At 44.2% G+C, this 25,384-nt stretch overlaps 1 pseudogene; it reads right to left on the bottom strand.

The window, feature by feature from the left end:
• LOC133101631 (putative tetratricopeptide repeat protein 41) overlaps positions 1–25,384 on the bottom strand; it is a 75,584-nt pseudogene that overhangs the window by 6,191 nt on the left and 44,009 nt on the right.

The following is a 25,384-nucleotide window of genomic DNA, read 5'->3' as shown; positions in this document are numbered from 1 at the left end:
GATTTGCATTTCTCTAATAATTAGTGATGGTGAGCATCTTTTCATGTGCCTCTTGGCCATCTGTATGTCTTCTTTGGAGAAATGTCTATTTAGGTGTTCCACCCATTTTTTGATTGGGTTGTTTATTTTTTTGATATTGAGCTGCATAAGCTGCTTGTATATTCTGGACATTAATCCTTTGTCAGTTGCTTCGTCTGAAAATATTTTCCTCCATTCTGAGGGTTGTCTTTTCATCTTATTTATGGTTTCCTTTGCTGTGCAAAAGCTTTTAAGTTTAATTAGGCCCCATTTGTTTATTTTTGTTTTTATTTTCATTACTCTAGGATGTGGGTCAAAAAAGATCTTACTGCAATTTATATCAATGAGTGTTCTGCCTATGTTTTCCTCTAAGAGTTTTATAGTGTCTGGCCTTACATTTAGGTCTCTAATCCATTTTGAGTTTATTTTTGTGTATGGTGTTAGGGAGTGTTCTAATTTCATTCTTTTACATGTAGCTGTCCAGTCTTCCCAGCACCACTTATTGAAGAGGCTGTCTTTGCTCCATTGTATATTCTGGCCTCCTCTGTCATAGGTACATAGAGTTTATCCCTGGTCAGCCCTCTCCTTTCTTAGCTTCCATGATTTTACTGATTCTCTGCCTACTTCTAGAGCCATTCCTCATCTCTTGCTACAACTTTTTCCTCTGCCCATCCCTTAAATACTGTACAGCATTCTCCCAAGTTCTATCTCCTGCCATCTTCTTGGCTTTTATTCTTCTTGGCTCTTTCAACTATTCTACAGGGTTTGGCCACCATGTGTGTACTAAGGACTCCCAAATGTTTTTCTCCAGTTCAGTCTTCTAGCTCCTAAGCACTAGACTCATATATTCTTCTGCCTACTGAACGTCTCCACTCAGATAAGAGATTCAAATCAACAGGCCCCAAATTAGCTCATCATGGCTCCCATCCCACCTCTCAACCCTGTGCTTCCTGCCGACAGCTCCATCCACCCAGTTGCACTGGCCATGGGTATAGCCATAAACTGGGGAATGCCTCAGACTGTTCCCTTTCCCTCACCTGGTATCCAATCACACACTGCTGGATTTACTGACTAAATCGCCAATACACCACTTTCTCTCCATTTGTCTTGTCCTCTCTTAGTTAACACAGGAGAGTCTCCATTCTCCTCTCGACCAATTCCATCCTCTATTCAGCCACGAGAGTATTGGATCTAAAATGCAAATCTACGGACTTCCCTGGCGGTCCAGTGGTTAAGACTCTGTGCTTCCACTGCCGGGGGCATGGGTTCAATCCCTGGTCAGGGAACTAAGATCCCACATGCCACACGGCTCGGCCAAAAAGTAAAAAAAAAAAAAAAAAAAAAAAAAGTGCTGATCTACTCATGACCCTTAGTGCTGGAAATTCTACAGCACCTCCTCTGATGAACCCTTTACCATGGTAGACAAGATTTGCCATGCCCTAAACCTTGCTGACTTCTCCAATATCACCTCCCAACCCTCCCCATTCCAGAGGTTCACACCCCCCTGAGTCACCCTCCCTCACCTTTGTTCATGCTATACTTTCTTGCTTGAAATGCTCTTCCTCACCTTCTTTACCAGACAAATGCCTGTCAGGACTCACAGCCAGGTCACTTTCTCTGGAAAGGCTTACTTGTTGCCTCCTTTATATGCCCCCACACCTTCTACCAATGTCTGTCACCACACATATCACATTGGATTTCAGTTCTCTTTTATGTGCGTATCATCCCAACAAGACCACAAACTCCTGGAGCCCACGAAGGGTAGAAAGAGCACAGGATTTAGGGTCAGAGGACTGGGTTCCAAGTCATAAGTGTACTACTTACCAACTGCAAAGTTCTGAAATGTCACTTGGTCTTTCTGAGCCTCAATGATTCTATTATCTAACTGATAGGATTCTCAGATCACCTGTACTGGGCTAAGTCATATGACATATCTGCTATTTCCTCAGCTTTAAGATAGCTGAGTAATCTCTAGAGTCCCTTCCAGGTTTAAAAGTTTTCTAAGCTTATAAGGGATATTTGACATTTTCCTGCAACCAAGAGAATTTACAAATACATAACCTGTTAAAAATTATTCAACACACACAACAAGTAAAAAGGAAGCTCTGCTAACAGACATAAAATAGACTGCTGGATTAACCCTCTATTTATTAAGTAGGGCCCTCTATTTCCTCTGCAAAACTTTCTACCTGATGCCCAGGGCACACTAAATGCCTGCAGCTAGCAGGTTCATCCCCACTGTGCTGGCATACTTCTGCTCCTAACTAGCATTGGTTCTAGCATGACCAAGAGTCAACTGAATTTGTTAGTCTAATTTTGGTCATTGAATTTAGTATGGTACAAACTAGGAAGATATGAGGGTGAAATGAAAGAGTGGTTTTCTATGAAAAACAGGCTGAATGCTTTGGAATTCTTTCAAATCGTGAGCAAACAAAAAAACCGTAAAAGATTAAAGGCAGGAAAAGGCAGCAATCAAAAGTATCCTGCCCAGAAGCATCACAATTGCCTAAGTTCTTACCTTACAGAAACCAAAACTAGAAATTGTGTGTGATGCATTTTGAGAAAGGTGACATCCAATTCCAATCAGAGGACCCATTAAAGGCAAAGACCTTAACTCCAAATTTTTAAGTTTAGGTAAAGAATTACATATATATGCTTAAGTTAAAATGAAAATGTAAAGTTTGTCTGTATCACTTACCTGACTTTTGGGATTAAGGAACCCCCTGCTATAGAGAAGAGGACTCTGGCTGAGACAAGCATTTTAAAATCAAATGAGGAAAAACGGACCGACTCACCCCACTGAAAGTCACCCTGTAGAGCCTTTGTTTAATTTCTTCCTTCTAAATGTGACTGAAATGCTTGATATGTCTTCTATAAAAGAATCCCAGGGAGAGGGAAGTAACATAATATTCATCTACCATACTTCATCCAAAATAAACAATTCCGTATAGAACCCTCAGCTGATAGAACGGAATATGAAAAGCCACATTTCTGCTTTTTCCTCCCACTGTAATGATTTCTCAATAGGCAGATTTAAGCACTTATCAGAGAAGGAGAACAAAAAAAAAAGATTGGTCTGTGTCAGAGGTAGTAGGGAACATACATCACAAAAACCCTCTTTTCATGTCAGGATTAGTACTAAAATCTCTAGAATTAGCAGTTTCATGAGGTTAAGGTTTGTTCTTGAAACTGGATCGAAGAAGTTGAAAGGAGATGAGGAAATATTTCAAGGAAATATTGAACAGAAAGAGATTTCGCTTTTGAATAAATGCCTCATGAAAATGTGATCAGAAGAAGAAACAAACTTTAGGATTATCACCCTCTCACAAATCCACCATTTTAATATGTGCTTAGTATAATCTCATGCATTAAAATGTTGTGAGTATAATTAAAATCTGAATGATCATTGCTGGAAGCCCACTATTTTTATACCCCTTGGAAGATTATACTGTATTCTATACATTGATTAAATGTAATAATAAAAGACTAAGGAAGGTGCAGGTGCCAAAACTTTCAAGCTAGCAATTAATATCATTAATCTATAATCCAAACTGATATCTAAAAAGTCACGTAGGGACTTCCCTTGTGGCGCAGTGGTTAAGAATCCGCCTGCCAATGCAGGGGACACGGGTTCGATCCCTGGTCCAGGAAGATCCCACACGCCGCGGAGCAACTAAGCCCTTGCGCCACAACTACTGAAGCCCCCACACCCTAGAGCCCACACGTCGCAACTACTGAAGCTCGCGCCGCCTAGACCCCGTGCTTGGCAATAAGAGAAGCCACCGCAATGAGAAGCCTGCGCACCAAAAAGAAGAGTAGCCCCTGCTTGCCACAACCAGAGAAAGCCCGTGCGCAGCAACGAAGACCCAATGCAGCCTAATAAATAAATAAATAAATAAAAAGTGACCTAAAAATTACTGTTCTCAATAGGCTAAAATACAATTTCGGTCACTTCTTTTAATGTTGTTAGCCTGGATCAGAGCCATCACTTCTGTTGGAAAGCCAGGCAAATTGTGTAACCCCCCAGAAAGAAACTGTTTATCCACTTTCCTCACCCTTCCTGCATTGACAGAGCACTTACGCACAGCTAGCACTCTTTGTGATGCTTTGAAGATACAAAGAATAAATAAGTCCCCTGCCCCTGGGAGTTCACAGTCTGTTTGAGAGGTCAAAATACTCACAGTAAAAAGAAATAGAAATGAGGTCAAAAAAGGGTTCTTTGAGCTCCTTCATGACTCTGGATATACAAGATGATTTTAGCATGCTGTGTGAGAAATCTCTTGTGATGATGATGCTAGAGGAATGAAGGACCCTATGTTCCTAACACTCCCTCACTTTGCAAAAACCTTGCACTGGCTTTCAATTGCTCTTTTTTTTTTTTTTTAATTTTTATTGGGGTAGAATTGATTTACAATGTTGTGTTAGTTTCAGGTGTACAGCAAAGTGAATCTGTCATACAAATACATTTATCCACTCTTTTTTAGATTCTTTTCCCATATAGGCCATTACATAGTATTGAGTAGAGTTCGCTCTGCTATACAGTAGGTCCTTAGTAGTTATCTATTTTATATGTAGTAGTGTGTATGTGTCAGTTGCTCTTCAGGTAGCACCCCAAATCCCTGACCAGGCCTCGGGGACTGTGACACCTCTCTGACATCCTCCTCATGCACCCTCTCCCCCCCACATTGGTCTCTGCATACTAGCCCCACTGGCCCTTTTTGTTCCTTCCAGATTTGCAAATTCTGTCCTCGCTGCCTAGATGACTCCTTTCCCTCCCCACCACCTTACTTAACAAGCAAATCCACCTCCACATTCAGTTGCAGCATCATTTCCTAAGAAGCACCCCCGACCCATCCCCCTCCATCTAACAGATCAAGGTCCCCTGTTAGCACTTGTATTTTGCTATGATAGCACTTTGCACAATTGTGGTGCAGCCATTGTGTGTTTAGTTGTCCAACCACAATCTCTATAGTGGCATTTTCCACAACTGCAGCTAAACAGTCTTGTATTTAGTTGTCTGACAGCTGTTGGTCTCAATGTGAGCTCAGTGAAGGCAGTGTGGGTCTCTACCTGTCCTGCTCACTGCTATATCCCCAGGAACCAAAACAGAGATTGTCACCTGGCAAAGATTCTCTCATTAACCAAACTCTACTCAGGCTCTCTGAACTCTTCTTCAGCTAGGCTTGACTTTTGGGTTTCTATGTTCAACTCTATGTAGTCCAATTTTAGCAAGAATCCTGCTGAGTTTAGCCATCCTCAATACCTGATTACCCTCAATATCTAGTCAAGTTTCTCATTCTCCACCATCCCCCAGGTGATGTATGATCACCCTGGCCTGCCTTCAGCAAGAATCCTGCTAGGTTCGTTTAGCCAGAATTCCCCTTATCCTTGGTGTTGCCTCTTAGTAATTTTCTATCCACTGACCCCCACCTTACTCCTTGGCTACAAATTCCCACTTGCCCATGCCCATATTTGGAACTGAACCCAGTCCTGTACTAATGTCTCTTTCCCCCTACTGCAATAGTCTTGAATAAAATCTGTTTTTACTGCTTTAAGGTTCAGTAAATATTTGTTGAAAGAATTAATGAATGAATTATAATACACATAATTAACATTAAAATACCCTTAATAATAAATACTTGCTTTTCTAAAGTGGAAGGGTAAATCTGAATTAACAAAGTCATTTTCTCCATTATATGTTCATTCCCTTGGCAAATTTTTACTGAGAACCTACTATGTGCCAGCCACTGTTCCAGAAGCTGGACATACAATGGTGGAAAGACAGATCAAGTTCCTTCTTTTTAGCAAGAAAGGCAGATTTTTAAAAAAACTAATAAGACCTAAATAGACATTTCTCCAAAGAAGACATACAGATGGCCAATAGGCACATGAAGAGATGTTCAACATCACTAAGTATTAGAGAAATGCAAAACTACAATGAGATATCACCTCACACTGGTCAGAATGGCCAACATCCAAAAGTCTACAAATAATAAATGCTGGAGGGAGTGTAGAGAAAAAGGAACCCTCCTACACTGCTGGTGGGAATGTAAATTGGTGCAGCCAATGGAGGAAAACAGTATGGAGGTTCCTTAAAAAACTAAAAATAGACTTATCATATGATCCAGCAATCCCACTCCTGGGCATATATACAGAAAAGACGAAAACTCTAATTCAAAAAGATACGTGCACCCCAATGTTCATAGCAACACTATTTATAATAGCCCAAGACATGGAAGCAACCTAAATGTCTGTCAGCAGATGAATGGATAAAGAAGATGTGGTACATGTATACAAAGGAATATTACTCAGCCATAAAAAGAATGAAATAATGCCATTTGCAGCAACATGGATGAACCTAGAGATTATCAAGCTAAGCAAAGCAAGTAGGACAGAGAAAGACAAACATCACATGATATCACTTATATGTGGAATCTAAAAAAATGATACAAATGAACTTACTACAGAAACAGACTCACAGACATAGAAAACAAACTTATGGTTACCAAAGGGGAAAGGTTGAGGGAGGGATAAATTAGGAGTTTGGGATACAAACTACTAATAAAATAGATAAACAACAAGGAACTACTGTATAGCACAGGGAACTATATTCAATATCTTGTAATAAACCATAATGGAAAATTTTATATATATATATATATATATTTGTTTATATAACTGAATCACTTTGCTGTATACCTGAAACATTGTAAATCAACTATACTTCAATTTTTTTTAATGGCAAAAAAAACTAATACACAAATACATAATTTTAGGTAGTGTGCTATGTGCTATGAAGGAAAATAGAGCTGAGTGAAGAAGTAATGAGGGTGGACGTTCATTTACACAGGATGCACAGGGAATTCACTTCACTCTGAAATTGTAGACAGACTTCAGACAGCCTTGCTGAGTTCTCAATAATTCTAAAGAGTTTCCAAAACAATCTCCTAAATAGAATAAGACCACGAAAGGGTAACTGGCCCCCAAGCCTTCTTCAGTCTTAAATCTCCACTTGCCCGTGGACAGAACTGCCTTCAAATCAGTGCACTGCCTCGATTCTCCCACCACTGCCTGTTTTCTTACGTCTTCACCTCCCATCCCACCCTTCCTCATAGCCCCCCTGCCAGCTCCCAAGTGGTCTTCTCCACGTCTTTGTTTATTCCTACCTTCCTACCCTCGTTCATGCAGATCCCCTGCCTAGCCGTCCCTCGTCCTCGGCCAGCTCACACCCTCCGTCTCCCTTAGGCGTTCCTCCCGAGAGGCTCTCCCTGGAAAACCTCCCGCTACGGATCGCTGTCTCCCTTAAATGTAAACATGGAAGAGAAACCCTGCAGAGAACCTCAGAGAACCCTATATCCTTAGTTACAGATGGAGCCCAGAGACAGACCTGGGCCAGAGCACTTGTGACTTGGCAAAGGTCACATAACTGACTGTAGCCAGGCAAAAACTAAAACCCAGTTCAGCCTCCTCCAACCAGGCGGTGCTTTAAATCTTTCATGTGTTATATATTTTATAATAGGTTTGTTTTGCCTCCTAACAAAACAAGAATTTGCTTGAAGGGAGAAATTAACTTCGTTTGTTTTTGGATCCCCCAGATACAAAACGTAGGATGGTTCTTTGAGCACAGGGGACAGAGTTCCCATCTGTCCCATCCCATTTGTCTGTCTATTACCACATCTAGAAAAGACCAAGACAAATTGTCATTTGGATTGAAATACAGGCCATACGGCATTCATAAAATTCATGCTGGAGGACCTAGGAGACCATTTCAAAGTAGTAAGCAGCCCCTGCAGAGCACCTGAGGAACTGCCCCCACAAGGAGAAAAACTCAGACAAAGGAAAGCTTCTTACAAGACCCTCCAATCCAGAGTCACAAAGGCAGATGCAAGCGATGACTTGTGATTGGGTGATTGGGCTGCCACTCACATGGGCAGCTTCAGGCTGAGTGTTGGGGGGTAGGGTGCGCAGTAGGAGGCTTGTTTATCTTAACCGGGTGAATGAATCTCCCAAACCACCCCAGACCGACAAACTAGTTAGGTTAAGATAACACATCCTTAAAATTCTGTCATGCATTACAATGTATAAAGCACTAAATCCTCACTGAATAGATACAGTGTAAGCATCATACACCATAGTTCTTTTCTTCCCTCAGTGCAAAAATCCTTAAAGAGGATCGCTTTGATGACTAACGTTCGGTAACACTTTTACTACAGAGGCCCCAAGACTTCTTTAAAAATGACTAATAATGAGTCCCAGCTACATGTGGTTCTGGCTTCCTTCTTATTTTATGAGTTCCTCAGGCACACTCCATGTAGATAGACATTTTCCATTAAAGGTAGATAAAGGGGATCACAATATGCCACCCCAAAGCAGGCCACACTGACATTAGAATTATTACGAGCTGAGGCATTTGATTCCTGAGATCCCTTATGTGCCTAAAAGCAGAGCCTCCCAAAAGGACTCAAGTGTTGTAAGTCCCCTCCCTGGGGGAGGGGGCGGGGGACAGGAAGCCAGCACCACACCCAGACAGACACTGCCACAAACTACCATATCACCTATTCTCCTAAGGGCCTATTTATCCTTCCAAAGAGTCATGTGCTTTTCCATGAGGGCCTTTTCTCCCCCTCCCTCTCCCCTGCTAAGTTAGTATATAGACCCCAAGTTCAAGCCACCCCTTGGAGTTGCTCATCCCTGAGTAGGTGTGTAAGTGTGATGCACACATGAGTAAACTTCTGTTTGATTTTTCTCTTGTTAATCAATCTTTTCTCAGGCTAATTTTACAGGGCCCCAGCAGAAGAACCTAGGAGGGTAGAGGAAAAAAAATTTTTTTTCTCCCCTACAGTTTTGGTGATAAAGGTGGAATTCTATCGTCTAGTACTCCTTGCTTGGTCCAGAAGCTGCTGTTAAGAGATCCTGGGCTTCTTAACAAAAGCCGCAGGAGATAAAATTTCTTACCAAAGTCAGCCTCTCAAATTTCTGCCTGCAGGGTCAGGTGGAATGAGGGTGGCGAAAGTCTGCCTTTTCAATTTAATTTTCAGGCTCAGCCAGGGACCCTAAGAAGATGGAAGAAATGTTTTTCTGCCCCTACATAGGAAAACTAAAAATATGTCAAAGAACAACTGATTCCGAGGTCTCCGTAAACTTAGGCTACCTTTCCCTCCCAGGGCTCTCATCCTCCTGTACTGAAGACACCCATCAGCTCTCACCACCGGGGACTGAAACAAAAGCACAAGAATCCTGCCCTGACAGCTGACTTAACCACGCACAATGTACCTGTGAGCCTGGAGCGGGCCTTATGTGAAATGAATCAACTTCAATCACCAGCAGGTGGGAAGAACTATAAAATGATGGCAAGAAAGTGCTCCTTACAGAAAAATACTTGACCGTAACCACGTTGAAAATTGACTGCAAAATGGAAACCTATCATAAAGAATTATTTAAGAAGTCACCAAAACACTGTGATTGCCAGAGACCCTCTTATCGGAAAGTAAATGAATATGTTATACTTTCACCATAGACAAGCCACTAAAACTAGTAACAAAAATTTAGGCAAAGCAACCAGATCAGGTAAACTAGTTCCTTTCCCATAAATGTTCTCTAGATTTGCATCTGCAATTTCTGTTTAGAAACAAAATCTTTACTCAGCCTGGACACCCTTACTGGAAAAAAAAAGTACACACACGCACACATACACACGCACACGCACACACACACACACATACTCCTAAATCTGTAGAGTGAAAATAGAAAATATTCTCTCCCTGCAGATATCAAGTATTTTAAGCCTTTTTCGTCAGCAAATGACTAGGCTGAGAGCAATCCTGTTTTATTGTACTATGGATGATAAGCATACATGCTAGGGAAAGTGGTTGATTCAGGTCAGGGTTTCCTAGTCTTAGCGCTGTTGACATCTTGGGCTGGGTAATGTTTTATTGTCGGGGACTGTCCTGGGCACTGTAAGATGTATAGCAGCCTCCCAGGCCTCCACCCACTAAATGTGCACTCCCCACCCCCAGCCATGACAATCGAGTTTCTCCAGACTTTTTGCCCTGAGGGTCAAAATCAGCCCGGGTTAAAAACCACTCTTGAAGGCTGAAGTAGATTGTGCCCTGTGGCAATGAGACTTCAGGAGCCCTGACAGTGTTTCAAAATTTTTCCAGTTGTAGCATTTATAGAAAATGAGGTTTCTAGTGTAGCCTACTGAAAGAAAGAAACAAAGCTGCCCGAGGGCGGAGAGGCCTCTGTTTGACCCTCACTGAACCCTCACTCTATTTGAACCCACTCACTGGAGGCACAAAAGTTGGCAAGTGCTGTCTGTGGGAATCACATCCCTGACTACGCCTATCCCACCCTCCAGCCGTGGCCTGTCCCCAGCCTCCTATCCAAGCGTGATTTGCAGCCTCCAATTCAACTCTCGTTCTCCTCAGTTCCCAAGTCTGGCAGAGATGCTCGAGGCAAATGACAGAATTCATGTGTGGCAACTATTTGCAGAACAAGCTAATGGGCTACTGAGTCAAATAAGTACTGAGGCAGTAAAAGGTGAGGTCCTGCTACCCTGGTCCCTGGCAATAGCAGAGCCTGGAAAGCAGGACCTTTCTCTCAGAGGCCCCTGAGTTCTTCAACAGTGACCCTGGAGGACCACCCTTAAAATGTCAGTAAATTCCACCTAACCAATCTAGCACCAGGGATGAAGAGACTCAACAGTCACTATAAACCACAGGTAATAATATCAACATTCTGGTGGAAGAAACGCAGAGGAAGAATCAGAACTCCTCCCATGAAGGGAAACAGAACAGTATAACAGAAGTAACAGGGAGCAAGAGGAGGCAGAAGACCCAACCCCAATCCTCCTGATAAGATTTAAGGGCCAAATTTTTCATTTCAATTTTTTTAACTTTTGTTTTAAGTTTTAAATGTTTATCTTTAATCAGACAATGCCTTCAAATCTCTGCACCAGATCTGAGGCACTGAGTCCCATGAGTAAAATCAAAAGTGGGCCCATCGTGTTATTTCTGGTCACGTGTTACTTTAGCGACACAGGAATAAGTATGAAACGGCTACTGCTATAGAAACAGCATCTTAAAACAGAACTGGAAGGAAGAAGGGAACCTACACTGACAGGAGAGGGGTGTGGTTGGGCATGGTGCTTTGCCTACAAAAGAATGAAAAATGGGATGGAAAGGACTTTTAAAAGATACCTTTCTGTTGTGGTATGAATGTTTATGTCCCCCTTAAAATTCTTATGTTGAAATCCTAACCCCTGAGATGATGGTATTAGGAGGTGGGGCCTTTGAGAGGTGATAAGGCCATGAAGATAGAGCCCTTACGAATGGGATTAGTGCCCCTTATAAAAGAGACCCCAGAGAGCTCTCAGCCCCTTTCTTCCACTATGTGAGGACACGGTGAGAAAACAGCTGTCTTTGAACCAGGAGATGGGCCCTCACCAAATCTGCTGGCACCTTGATCTTGGACTTCCCAGGCTCCAGAACTGTGAGAAATAAAATTCTGTTGTTTAACCCACCCAGTTTACTTATAGCAACAGACTAAGACACTTACCTAATGAGGGAAGGTAAATAAGCTGCAAAAAAAAAAAAAAGTTGAAAGTATGTGGAACAGGAGTTGCTTGCTTCAAAAATGAAGGCTTTTTTTCGGACTTCCCTGGTGGCGCAGTGGTTAAGAATCTGCCTGCCAGTGCAGGAGACACAGGTTCGAGCCCTGGTCCGGGAAGATCCCACATGCCACGGAGCAACTAAGCCCATGTGCCATAACTACTGAGCCTGCACTCTAGAGTCCACGAGCCACAACTACTGAGCCCGCGTGCCGAGAGCCCGTGCTCCTCAACAAGAGAAGCCACTGCAATGAGAAGCCCGCACGTCGCAACGAAGAGCAGCCCCCACTCGCCACAACTAGAGAAAGCCCACACGCAGCAACAAAGACCCAATGCAGCCAAAAATAATAAATAAAATTATTTTTTTTAAAAAAATGAAGGCTTTTTAAAAAATAAGCAAAGTATGCAGGTGAGACGGAGGGAAAAGTCATCTGCTTCTAACAGAAATACATCAAAGCAATTACCTGATTTACACAAGGTATCACTTAGGCTAATGCTCACCTGCTTCCTGACGAGTGAGGAGTTGGCCAGAGTGCCTGCATTTTCCTTTATTTTTATCACTTGTTTATAATGTTCAATTGCTTGCTTCCTTTGAATCTAGAAAAGAGAAATTTAATTAAAGCTTTGCATCCAAGAAGCATGGCATTCATCCATTTATCCAACAAACTTCACGGAATGCTGGCACTGGGGCTGGGGTTCAGAAATGAGGAAGACTAACCCTTGCCCTCAGAGAATTTCCCAAGGTAGGAGGAGAGATTGGAGGGTGAAATGGAGGACCAACCACCTGTGAAGGACACTGAGTGCAAACCTAGGGGTTTTGGACTTTAATATTGAAGAGTTTTCATTAAGACAGTGATGTGATCCGACTTACATTTTAGAAAATTCACCTAGGTGCAAATGCAGAGGATAAACTGAAGCAGGTGAGGCTACGGAAGGGGAGACCAGCTGGTCCAGAGGAAGAATGATAAGGGTCTGAGCTAATGCAGTGGCCACAGATGTGACCGGAGACCTGCTAAGTCTTGGCGTCACATGGAATGTGGTGGTCCTGGTGCTGGGAGCGCTGGCATCTGCACATGCAGTAGGATGATGAGGTTAGGAGCTTGAGCTCTGAGGTCAAGCGTGCCTGGTAGTGACACGGTGGTTAGGCACCACTGCTCTGCAATCAGACTCCCCTGGTGCTAATCCTGGCCTTACCATTTGAAAGCTGGTCAAGCATCCTAATCTCCTAAACCTCGGTTTTCTCGTGTTCAAAATGAGGATAACAGAGCTGTTGTGAGGATTAAATGAGAAAATGTATGGAGTGGGTTTAGCATGGTGACTGATAATAAACACCACGAAAATGTGTCGTTAAGATGGTGTCTGTACTGGGTGAGATGGGAGAAGATGCATTTTGTCAGGGAGAGGGGTGGATGTTTTCAGGCTTGAGAATGTTGACTCTGAACTGCCCGAAGACTTTGGATACCCAAACGGAGACGCCCAATAGGCAGATGGATGCACACGTGTGCAGCTGATGATGGAGGTCTGAGAAGGAGATGGAGACGAGAAGCCATCGCCTTAGGGAATGCTGGCTGAAGCCCTGGGCACGGGCGAGGTTGCGGCACCGCGGCTGACACATGTAGAGTCCAAGAACTGAAACCCAAGAGCACCACCATCTGGATGAGAGTCGGGAAGAGAAAGAGGAAACCCACGAAAGAAACCGAGAAGGCATCATCAGAGAAGACGGCCATGAGGGTGGGTAGCTCAGAAACCAGGAGAGCGTATTTCAGGAGGGGAGCAATGGATGCTGTCAAAAACTCCAGCAGCAGACGACCAACAAGATCAAAGTACAAAGAGACACAACGAGGAAGTCCCTGATTATGTTCATGGGAGTAGGCGGAACGGAGTTGGGTGGAGGGAGAGGCGAACGACGTCAACGGGAAGTGAGGCAGCTGAGACACTTGTCTGTGGAGGGGACACTGATGAAAGGACAGCTGCTGATGAATGGATACAAAGTTGAGAGAAAGAGCGATGACATTCACTGATTTCACTGAGAACATATCCCCATTCCTCTTAAGCCAGTTTGCTCATTCTTCTCTGTCCTGGGGGCGGGGAGGGGAGGGGGGAGTTGGGGGAGGGTTACTTTTAATTTTATAATCTGACCTCATGAATCCATCCCTACCTATCCCCACTCTCCAAGGCCCCTTAGGACCCTCTGATCATTTCCCTAGTGCATGAGAGCTGTCTTGAGGGCCCCTGGCCACCAAGACAAAGGATCTCCACATGTTTGAGAGGTGAGTTGAGTGGCACAGCAAAAATCTCCCAGTCTTAACCAACGTGGAAGATGCGGCCACCTAAGGACAACCTTCAATAAGGATAAAGGCTTCTCAGTCGTTTCGGAAAGCTGACCGTTGACAATGAGGTCTGGGAAGAAGACTGCCAAGTACGGTCAGCTCCTCTGACACAGAGGCCATGCACGTTGAACGGCAGCAGTGTTAAGTGTCTGATGAGTCACACGCTGCCAGCCCTGGATTTATGGTGGGCAGCCCAGGAGGTGGCGATGACTCAGTCAGTAAGCTACGTGTTTAGATTTCTCTTTTACGAGGCAATGGTTCTACTGTCAAGCTTTTCCCTTCTCTAAAGAAAGTCCTGTTCTCTGCTCACAGTGCTGACCTTAAGAGGAACAAAAGTAGGCTTATGTAGTGTCAAGTGCCTCAAAAATTCCCTGCTGGGGAGCAAAATAATAATACTAAGAACTCAGTTTATCAATTCAGTGCGCCAGGCGTTCTTCCAAGCCCTTTACATAGAAGCTCTCTCAGTTCTCACCGGCATCCTGCAAGGAACACACTATCACCACTCTCATTTTACCAACGAGGAAACAAATGAGACACCAACATGTTAAGTGTGCACCCAGGTTCTCACTGTTACCAAGCAGCAGAAACAAAATATGAATCCAGGCAATCGGACCCCAGAGCCCAACATCTCAGCACTACTACAGAGCACTGGTAACTTTACCCTTAGAAACTCCTTTATTGGGGCTGCTCTTTTCAAAGTAAATAGTCTTCGAAAGGGTTAACACTGATCTGCAGTTCAGCGTTAGAGATGACTCACATCACATTCTTCTTGGGAGCAAAAGCCAGAAGAGGTCACCTCCCTGGTGAGAGGAAAATTCTCTCAAGGATGGTGGAAAGGGAAAAGTGAAAGGCAGGACAGCAAACAGGGAGGGGAGAGGGAGGAGCTACAAAAACAAAACCTCACAACTTTACAATTTCACCGAGAGCGTCCCTGGCCCTTCAGCCAGCTGAACTGGCTGTGCAAGGGTGTAGGCTGGGCCAAAGGAAGGGTGTGGTGGACTGACTCTCTGTGGACTCACAAAGAACCTTCTCTCATACCAACCTGGCAAAGGAAGAAGTGGTCAAGCTTGGCAAATCCTAGCACAGATTAGATGCAGACGGTAATACCTACAACCCCTCTTTTAAACACAGACGCTGACAGTCTCTCCTGACCAAACTCTACTCAGGCTCTTCCGAGCAATTTTCAACTCGGCCCCAACTTTTGGACTTCGCTGTTCATGTCTGCATTGTCCACCCAGCGAGAACCCTGCTCGGTCAGTTTAGCCATCCTTGATATCCGATCACCGTCCGTATCTACGCAGATCCCTCACCGCCACCATCCCCCAGGTGGCGTCTGATCACCCTGGCCTGCCTTCAGCAAGAATCCTGTTACGTCTGTTTAGCCGGAATCCACCCCCATCTGTACCCCTGATGTTTCCTCTTAGTAATTTTCCGTCTACTGACCCCGCACACCCCGCTGCTTTTCCGTGTATTCGGAGGTGAGTCCAATCTGTCTCTGCCGCTGCAGAACCCCACTGCAGAGGGGTCCCTACACCTATCACGAAGGGCCTGAATAAAGTCTGCCTTAACAAGTCTTTCTTTAACAAGTGTCACAAATATTTTTTTAACAGCTTTAGCAACGCCTTGTATGGAGAGCCGAGGAAAGCCCCACACGTGGCAAGAGAGTGAGAGGTCTTCCCCGGCGAGGAGGGGTGGCAGGAAAGTGGGGTCTGAGGCACTGCAGGCTCTGGCCTAGGTCTTGCAGAAGACAGCCCAGTGGGGTGTGGTACCGGAGACACAGTCCACAGAGGCCTGAAGTACAATACATACATCTTCCTCACAAGGCCCGGGGTGATGTTGGGAGACACTCACGATGGCACTGTCCTCCTTTTTACTTTTCCTCCTACCAAAACCGCTACACGGTTTGTGGGCTAGGAGCTCCTTTCAAATATATCATGGTCAGTGTCCTGACAAACAGATCAGGGCAGAACTCTCAGGCACGGTGAGTCTCTCTGCACAAGGCTGGGACCAAAGAAGTGAGACGCCCCGATGAGTGACCCCTGACCTCCCTGCCACTAGTGAGGTTTTTTGGGGGGGACTGGGGGTGGGGAAAGGAGACACACTACTTGAAACATTTCATAAAAACTTACCTTTCACTATGTCTCAGTGGGAAAAACAGTAAATCCGCTAAAAATTCCATAATTTCTCCAACTAGGATGTTTTTCTCACCAAACTTCTCCTGATATTTAAGCATTCTTGAAATTTCATTTTTGCAAGAGAAGCGTTTCCGGCAGCAGATCTGAAAATAAAATGCATGTGCGTGACTTACTGGGCACGATACATGTTGGCTACCTTCATTGTGCCACCAAAAATAATGCTCATAAACATCCTTTATTCTATACAGGATGATGCAAAACAGCAGAGCAGTTTATATTAGCAGAGACTTGAGACTTTCAAAGTGATTGATAAGATTTGTGTACATCTTTGTAAGAAACTAGGGGGCTTCCCTGGTGGCGCAGTGGTTGAGAATCTGCCTGCCAATGCAGGGGACACGGGTTCGAGCCCTGGTCTGGGAAGATCCCACATGCCGCGGAGCAACTGGGCCCGTGAGCCACAACTACTGAGCCTGCGCGTCTGGAGCCTGTGCTCCGCAACAAGAGAGGCCGCGATAATGAGAGGGCCGCGCACCGCGATGAAGAGTGGCCCCCGCTTGCCGCAACTAGAGAAAGCCCTCGCACAGAAACGAAGACCCAACACAGCCATAAATAAATAAATATAAATAAATAAATAAAAGATTACTATAAAAAAAAAAAAGAAAAGAAACTAGGGCACTACTCTCAACCACAGCATTATGGACATTGGGGGTCAGATAGTTTGTTGCGAAGGGTCCTGTATAATGTTTGCCAGCTCCCCTGGCCTGTACCCACTAGTTGCCAATAACGACGCCCCCAGTCATGACAAGCTAACGCATCTCCAGACGTTGCCAAAGGCCCCATGGGGCGCAAGCCTGCCCCCGGTTGAGAACCACTGAATCAGAGGATGGAAATGTTACAATTCAGCCTTTCTTAACCCAATCAGTTAGTTGGGAAATGGATGAGCGAGTACGGGTTAAGTATATTAATCATAACAATAACAGCTAGTACAGAAAATAAAACATTTTCAAGCAAAAACACACGTTTACATCAGAACACCTTCAGCGTATTTCATGGTAGCCTGGTCACAGGTGTTGCTGTCCAGTAAGCTGGACATTTCAGTAGCACATTGCAGAATATGATTTTCTTTTAAGTACTCCTTAAGATGCTGACTTTGCCAGGTTGTTCAGCACTCTGCCTGCAGGGAAAACATTTTGGCAAAGAAGATGATGCTCAAGGCTTTTTTCCACAGAAGAGTTAAGATGTCACTAGGCAGAGCATTTAATATCATTTCTTCCTCGCTGCCAACAGCTGGGTTTTTTCTTAATAAATCAATTACTGACCTACATTACATGGAGTTGGTTTTTCTACAACGAATTTGTGTGTGTGCAGAAGTTATAGGGCTGAGGAGCTGAGGCAATAGATTGAAACCAAATCCAAGTCCATTTTGCAAATGAACAGGTCAGAAACAGAGTGAGAATATGAATGTAGTGAAACCAGCCGTCACCATGGTAACCAAGTCCTAGAGAAGGCAAGCCGGTACAGCCTTGCAACAAGAAACAATAAAATGGTACAGCCTTACAACAAGAAACACGTGAATAACCCCATAAACCTAATTAATAAGTAATGGGCTGTACCTAGATACACACTGCCTAGGGAATGTACCCTTTGCAAAGGCCTAAATTTTGCTAGTTATTGAGAGTTAGATATTCTAACAATAATAGACTTCTAAAAGTAGACAGTTTTACGGTTTTCTAAGCCATACTTTGTTATGGAAAGAGATAAAAACCATAATTATATTTCAAGAAGGTGTTACTAGAGCATTGCTAGCAGTAAACAAAGCAGATTTAACTCCCTATGCTAAGGAATTCAGTATTAATTATAAAGGATTACCATTAAATTATCAAAAAGCATCTTTCCCATCATCAATAGCACCCCATTCATTGCTCAGTGCCCACTCCAGGGCCTCAGGCCGTGCATCTGCACACCAGGGAGGGGCAGCCATGTACGTGGTCTCCCTATGTCCCCTCTTAGCCAGCACATAATCCATTCTCCATACAGCAGCAAACGTGACCTCAAAACAGAAATCAGGCGATGTCATCCCCAGCCTAACTCCTGAAAGGCTTTCCCTCGCACTGATAATAAAATCCAAATGTTTCCTGGGGCCCGAGGCCCTGAAGGATGTGAGCCCAGCTGCCTCCTGTCCTTTGTTCACAAAGGCTTCTTTTTTTTTTTTTTAATTTTCTTATTTAAGTATAGCTGATTTACAATGTTGTGTTAGTTTCTGGTGTACAGCAAAGTGATTCAGTTATATACATATATATATATACACACGTGTGTACTTGTTCAGATTCCTTTCCATTATATGTTGTTACAAGACAGTGAATATAGTTCCTTGTGCCACACACACAGCAGGTCACAAAGGCCTCTTTTCATCGCTAGGACAAGCCGAGCCGTCTCCCACCTCAGGGCTCTGCACACGATGTTCCCTCTGCCAGGAATGCCCCCATCCCCACCACATGTGGCTCCTGCAGTCTGTCACGTCTCAGCTTCAATGTCCCCTCCTGGAGAGGCCCCTTGACCACCCTTTCACAGGTGGTCCCTCCCCCTGCTCACGCTCTACCACCATCTCTTGTTTGTGTCTCTCACTGCATTTAGTACAGCCTGTAATTACTGCATGTGTCCGCTCCCTTGTGTGTCACGTGTCACCTCCTTTAGGGGGCAGCGTTGGTGACTCTGTCCTGTTCAAGCTGCTGGACTCAACACAGTGCCTGGTGCACGACAGGTGCTCAGTAAAGAGTTTTTGAATGTGTGAGCCCTGATCAGGCTGGAATCCCCTCCCCTCCCCCTTTATCTGCTTGCCTAGACCCTGAATCCCCACCAGACCCTCGTCAAGAGACCGCAAGTACAGTGCACTCCCATCAAAGCTGCTGCTAATGACACTGATCTACCTCTGAGCATTCCCGTTCACCAGGAGCCCACCCCGCCTGCTGTTTTCGCCCCCTTGGAGAACCACACTTGTCTATACCAGGCCAAGGTCTGCCGAAATCCTTGGAACTCTATGCTTTGGACGGCCCGGCTGGCTCTAGAAGGCCAGTCCCAGAACCCACAGAAGCGTCCCTGGTTCCCACACTGGTTTCCTCTGCTCACCAAGGTCCCAGCATGTCCTTGACCAGCCCTGCCTACATTAGGATGACTTAGAAGCTAGCCTCTGTGTATGGAGGATTAGAGCTTTATAAATGCCGATGCTAGAAGAGATGCCACATAGCAAGGAGTAATGCGGACAGGCTTTAGGGTCAGATAGGCCTAGCTTGGACCCCCAGCTCCAGAGGTGCTAGCTGTGGGAGCTGACGTAGTTGATTTCATCTCTCTGACCTTCAGTTTCTTCATCTGTAAAATGGGGTAACTATACATACCACGTGAGGTATATTTGAAGGTAAAAGAGCTTGTGAGCATCAAGTGCCTTGTACATTGTAAAAATGAACGAATGATAACTGTTACTGTAAAAGTGGATTTACACTCCAAAATATATAAACAGCTCATGCAGCTCAATATTAAAGAAACAAACAACCCAATCCAAAAATGGGCAGAAGACCTAAATAGACATTTCTCCAAAGAAGACATACAGATGGCCAAGAAGCACATGAAAAGCTGCTCAACATCACTAATTATTAGAGAAATGCAAATCAAAACTACAATGAGGTATCACCTCACACCAGTTAGAATGGGCATCATCAGAAAATCTACAAACAACAAATGCTGGAGAGGGTGTGGAGAAAAGGGAACCCTCTTGCACTGTTGGTGGGAATGTAAATTGATACAGCCACTATGGAAAACAGTATGGAGGTTCCTTAAAAAACTAAAAATAGATTTACCATATGATCTAGCAATCCCACTACTGGGCATATACACAGAGAAAACCATAATTCAAAAAGACACATGCACCCCAATGTTCATTGCAGCACTATTTACAATAGCCAGGTCATGGAAGCAACCTAAATGCCCATCGACAGACGAATGGATTAAGAAGTTGTGGTACATGCATACAATGGAATATTACTCAGCCATAAAAAGGAACGAAATTGAGTCATTTGTTGAGACGTGGATGGATCTAGAGACTGTCATACAGAGTGAAGTAAGTCAGAAAGAGAAAAACAAATATCGTATATTAACGCACATATGTGGAACCTAGAAAAATGGTACAGATGAACCGGTTTGCAGGGCAGAAATTGAGACACAGGTGTAGAGAACAAATGTATGGACACCAAGGGGGGAAAGAGGCGGGGGGTGGGGGTGGGGGTGTGATGAATTGGGAGATTGGGATTGACATGTATACACTGATGTGTATAAAACTGATGACTAATAAGAACCTGAAGTATAAAAAAACAAACAAAAAAACTAATACTAAAAAAAAAAAAAAGTGGATTTACAGGTGAAATGCAGAGAGGTTAAGTAGCTTGCCCAAGGTGACCTTTGATCTTACAGTAGACTGTAAAAACAGCTGTGATTCCCCATGCCAACCTGTACCCAACTCCCCTTTGCAATGCCACTCTGCACCAGAGTCTCTTTCTCTGCCATGGAATAAAGCCTGATGACTTGCTGTGACCAATCAAATGCAGCAGAGGGGGTGTCATGCCAGTTCTGAGCCCAGGCGTAAACCTGTGCTCTGCCTCTCGGAATTGTGCAAGCCACTAGGTGAGCAGGCCTGGGCTGTCTTCCGAAGGATGAGGAGCACGTGACCAGAACCCTGTCACCCAGCCAGACAACCACCAGACATCTGAGTGAAGTCCTCTGAGACCAGCCAGCCCCACTGGCCCTGCCAGCTGATCACAGATGTTTGCATGAGCCCAGCCCAGATCTGCTGAGCCTACCCTGGACCAGGGGGATCCCCTTGGTGGCCCATAGACATGGGCAGTAATAAGTGGCTGTTGGTTTTATTTTATTTTATTTTATTTTGCATGTGATAGAGTATTTATTCTAAACCAGGTACTCTACATCCTTTTTTTTTTTTTGTTCCTTGCAACAATAATATGAGGTGAAAACCATTAGCATTTTAGAGTTAAGGAAACAAACCGAGGTACAGGGAGTGTCACTATGTTGCCATGGGTCATGACAATGCAACTAGTAAGTGGTAGAGACCCAGGTCTCTCTGTCCTAAAGACTGAGCTCTACACACCCATGAGTTAACCTGTCATAGAAAAGTTCCTTCATATTCATATTCATCTGTATAATGCAGCCGTTGGACTAGATGATCTTTTGCTTATAGTTCAAAAAGAGTAGGATTGTAGCTCAGAAAGAGTATGATTCTTTGTTGGCTGTTGGTTTTAATCTGTTGAGTTTTGGGGTGCTTTCTCATACAACATAAGATAATTGACACAGCCATTTAATATGACATAAGTCTAGACATTATGTTTAGTCTGACTGTAAGTCAGTGAGTCAAAAATGCTTAGTGTCTGCATTCACTGAACGTTCTTTGTTCTATTAGTGGTGCCATAGCAGCGTCGGGCATCAAATACTGGAGAATAGAAAAACGAGCTACCATGAATGAGTACTTGACTATGTGTCAGGCACCATTCTGTGTGCTTTACGGTCTCCCTTGAATGCTTTTAGTCTCACAACGACCATGCAATGTAGGTGCTATTTTTATTCCTATATTTTTACAAATATGACAACTGTGACCCAGAAAGGCTAAGTCTTGTGTCTAAAAGCAAAGAGCCAAAAAAATAAAAATTAAATTAAAATTATTAATACATAAGTAAATACATTTTTAAAATAAATAAATAAATAAACAGCAAAGAACCAGTAAGTGGAGAGGTGGGATTTGAACCCAGAAAGGCTGGCTTCACAGTCGAGCTCTGAATGGCCCTCTTACTATTCAAAGCAGTGTGAGGTGCATCACAACAGCCTTCCACATTCTAAAAGGGTGGCCTGTCACAGGAGGAGTGCTCATGGTCAACCCTCACACGCCCAGCAGCCCAACAAAAAATCAAGCAAGCAAGGCACACACGCCCGTTTCCCTTTCTTCACAGGTGGGAGGAGCCCAGGAGTCTGACTCTGGACCACAAGGGTTTATGCCCCCTGCACGTGCCCACCCTACCTTTCTGCTTCACTAAGTCCTGGTTGTCTTTTAAGTTACTGGATGAAAATTCCATCAGGTTGGACCACGCTTTCTGGAAATACTGGAAGCCTTCCTTCCTGAGTCATCCCTATTTCCAGATAGAGTTCCCCGATAGCATTCTGTACTTTGGGAAGCATTCCTGTCATGGACCAACTCTACATAAAATGAAAGAGAACACAGTCCTGAGGGGACACAGCGTTAGACTAAGCACAGCCGCCTGACACCCGCCCAAGAAAGGCTCATTTCATAATGAACTTGCAAAAGATTGCATGCTTTACAGCATTTCTTGCGGAATTCTAAATACTTATAAAATGAGAGTTATAGCGAAACATTTATGGGGAGACACTGCAAACCAAAAATAAATTTTGGAAAATGTTTTCACAGGTTGTTAGTCAATGGTAATGAAAATTTTTGAAGGTAAGAATAACATGAAATGTCTTGCAGCTGTTAAAGCTCCCAGAGGAGGTATTATCTAAAATCCAAACGAACACCTAAAAACGCTGTCTATGTGGACCTTGAATTCAAGTGTGACCAGAGATCTGCTAACTTTACGTTTGATACACTTTTGCTTAGAATTTCAATTCCCTTTCCTGGTTTAGCATGTTTATTTCAGGGGTACTTAAACTTCATTACCTTAAATCACTCCTCTATCAAAATCTTATCAATGCATAAGAATACACTAGTTGGTTATACTCTTTTAAATGAGAGTTAGGGGGCTTCCCTGGTGGTGCAGTGGTTAAGAATCTGCCTGCCAATGCAGGGGACACGGGTTCGAGCCCTGGTCTGGGAAGATCCCACATGTCGCGGAGCAACTAAGCCCGTGAGCCACAACTACTGAGCCTGCGCGTCTGGAGCCTGTGCTCCGCAACAAGAGAGGCCACGATAGTGAGAGGCCCGCGCACCGCGATGAAGAGTGGCCCCCACTTGCCGCAACTAGAGAAAGCCCTCACACAGAAACGAAGACCCAACACAGCCAAAAATAAATAAATAAATTAAAAAAAAAATGGGAGTTAGTTATTTAAATAATAATGAGTTATTATTAATATCTCATTTCAGAAAACTTAATATTAACAAGACTATATATGAATATGTTTGGTAACTAATAAAGCCCTATTCAAATGGTCAGTATTACCACCATCACTGGTTATGGAATACTTTATGCTGTACCGAAATGTTAGCCCGGGACAGGACTGACTGAGCCTGGCTCCCTGGCGGGAATTCTTTCTGCTCTCCTGCACCTACTGAAAGTGACCGTCTACGGCTTGACCCAGAGCTTTCCAATAAGTGTCTTGCAAACAGGTTACACCTACTCTGAGATACTGATCTCAGCCCTGGAGGCAGCTGGTTGTGGTGTGGAATCCCTGGACCCATAGTCTTTTATACTCTCTCACGGGTATCTTCCAAAGTGCCCCCTTCTCGGCAGCTATCCTAGGTCTCAGCCCTAGTGCTCACACTTCCTATCCTCCATTTCAAGATGGCCTGCATGCTGACTTTACTGAGATCAAACCTACTCTGAAAGATTGCCCTCGGATATTGGTTAGGATCACGATTGGCTGCAGTTAACAGAAAACCCAAACTAACAGTGGCTTGATTTCTCCCTCATACAAAAGTCAGAAAGTGGATGACCCAGGGCTATAGACACACCACAGTGTCAGAGACACGGTTCCTCTTATCTCACTGTTTGACCTTGCCTGACCTCCATTCCCAAGGACACCTCTTGGTCTAAAATGGCTGTTGCATCACCAGCCATCACAGCCACAATCCAAACAGCAGGAAGGAGGAAAGAGGAGAGGGAGGGCACACCCTTCACTTCATGGAAACTTCTCAGAAGTTATCCATAGCACCTCCATTTACATCCCATCAGCCAAAACTTAGGCATGTGCTCATATCTAGCTTCAAGGGAAGCTGGGAAATGTAGTCTTCTTTCCAAACAGTCCAGGAGGGGGGTGGGGACATTACTTACTACAAAAGGGGGACTAGATATTGGGAAATTATAGTCTCTGGTATACCTCACTTCCCCTTTTCTTTTAAATTTCAAATTAGCAGTGTTTTCACCTATCTTCTTCCTTCCTGCCTATGCCAGAGGAAGGGATGCCCAACCTCCTTACCAAGGACCTGCCCCTTCCCAAGCTCTCGAAGTCCTGTATTCCTCACAGAGTCCCCACCAGCATCTCCAATCCACCTCTCTCCCTGGCTCGTTTCCTGTTCCACACAAACACATAAATCCTGGATGAAACCTAACTTGAACCTGGTACTATCTTGACTTTTCATCTTTCTCCTTTTACTGACACACTTCTCAAACAGGTATTAACACATGTGCTTCCCCATTTCATTACCACACTCTCACCTATTAAAGCCCTGAAGTTTGGCTCCTCCCACATATACCCCCTTCTATCTCAGGGGTTACCACTGACCTTTGCTCACCAGACCCAGGGGCCTTCTTTCAGTCCTCATTTGCCCAGGCCTCTAAGGAGCAGTTGATGCTGTTAGCCACTCCCTCTTTGATTTGGGGAAACTAGGATATCCTTATTCTCTTCCAATCTCTCACTCCTGTACAGGTTTCTTCCCTTTCCTCCTTTTAAGGATAAGTAATTTTCCAATGACCAATTCCTACCGTCATTCAGAGATCTTGTTTCCTCATGGTTTTAGCATTCACATGTATGTAGATGTCTCTCTAGTCTCTTTCCAGACTTCTAATCCTATGTTTCCCCAGCTGGCTGGATACTCCCCTTGGGTATTTTTCCTGAACTGCAAACTCAGCAGTTTAAATGTTAAAAATTCATCATCCTCTCTCCAAATCCAGGCTCCTCTTTGAATTTCCCCACGTCTATCATCAGACTCAAATCCTCAGGGTTTCCTTGATTTCCCCCCATGTCATGGCCACGTTTCCAATCAGTCTGAGTCAGGCAGAATCCCCTGTCGCAGGGAGGATGACAGCTCCCCATCTACCACCAGCCCCCAGTGGTCCTTTGACCCTTGAGTCTCACTGCCCACATTGCCCGGAATACTAATCGGCATGTCAGATGCAGCCAAATAGTGTCAGTATCCTCTTGATGAAGACATGTCTTTTATTCCCCTCTTACTCCAGGCCATCTGCTTCTTGAGGGCAGAGACCCCACGATCCAAGAATTGAGTTCTGTGCTTCATGGGTATTCAGTAAACATTTGTTGATATGCCCAGTGACTGTGAAGCATTCTTA

Source organism: Eubalaena glacialis, chromosome 11, assembly GCF_028564815.1.
Source record: "Eubalaena glacialis isolate mEubGla1 chromosome 11, mEubGla1.1.hap2.+ XY, whole genome shotgun sequence".
In the NCBI taxonomy this organism is placed as follows: Eukaryota; Metazoa; Chordata; class Mammalia; order Artiodactyla; family Balaenidae; genus Eubalaena; species Eubalaena glacialis.
The sequence above is the reverse complement of the archived record's forward strand: the minus strand, read 5'-3'. Positions and strand labels throughout refer to the sequence as shown.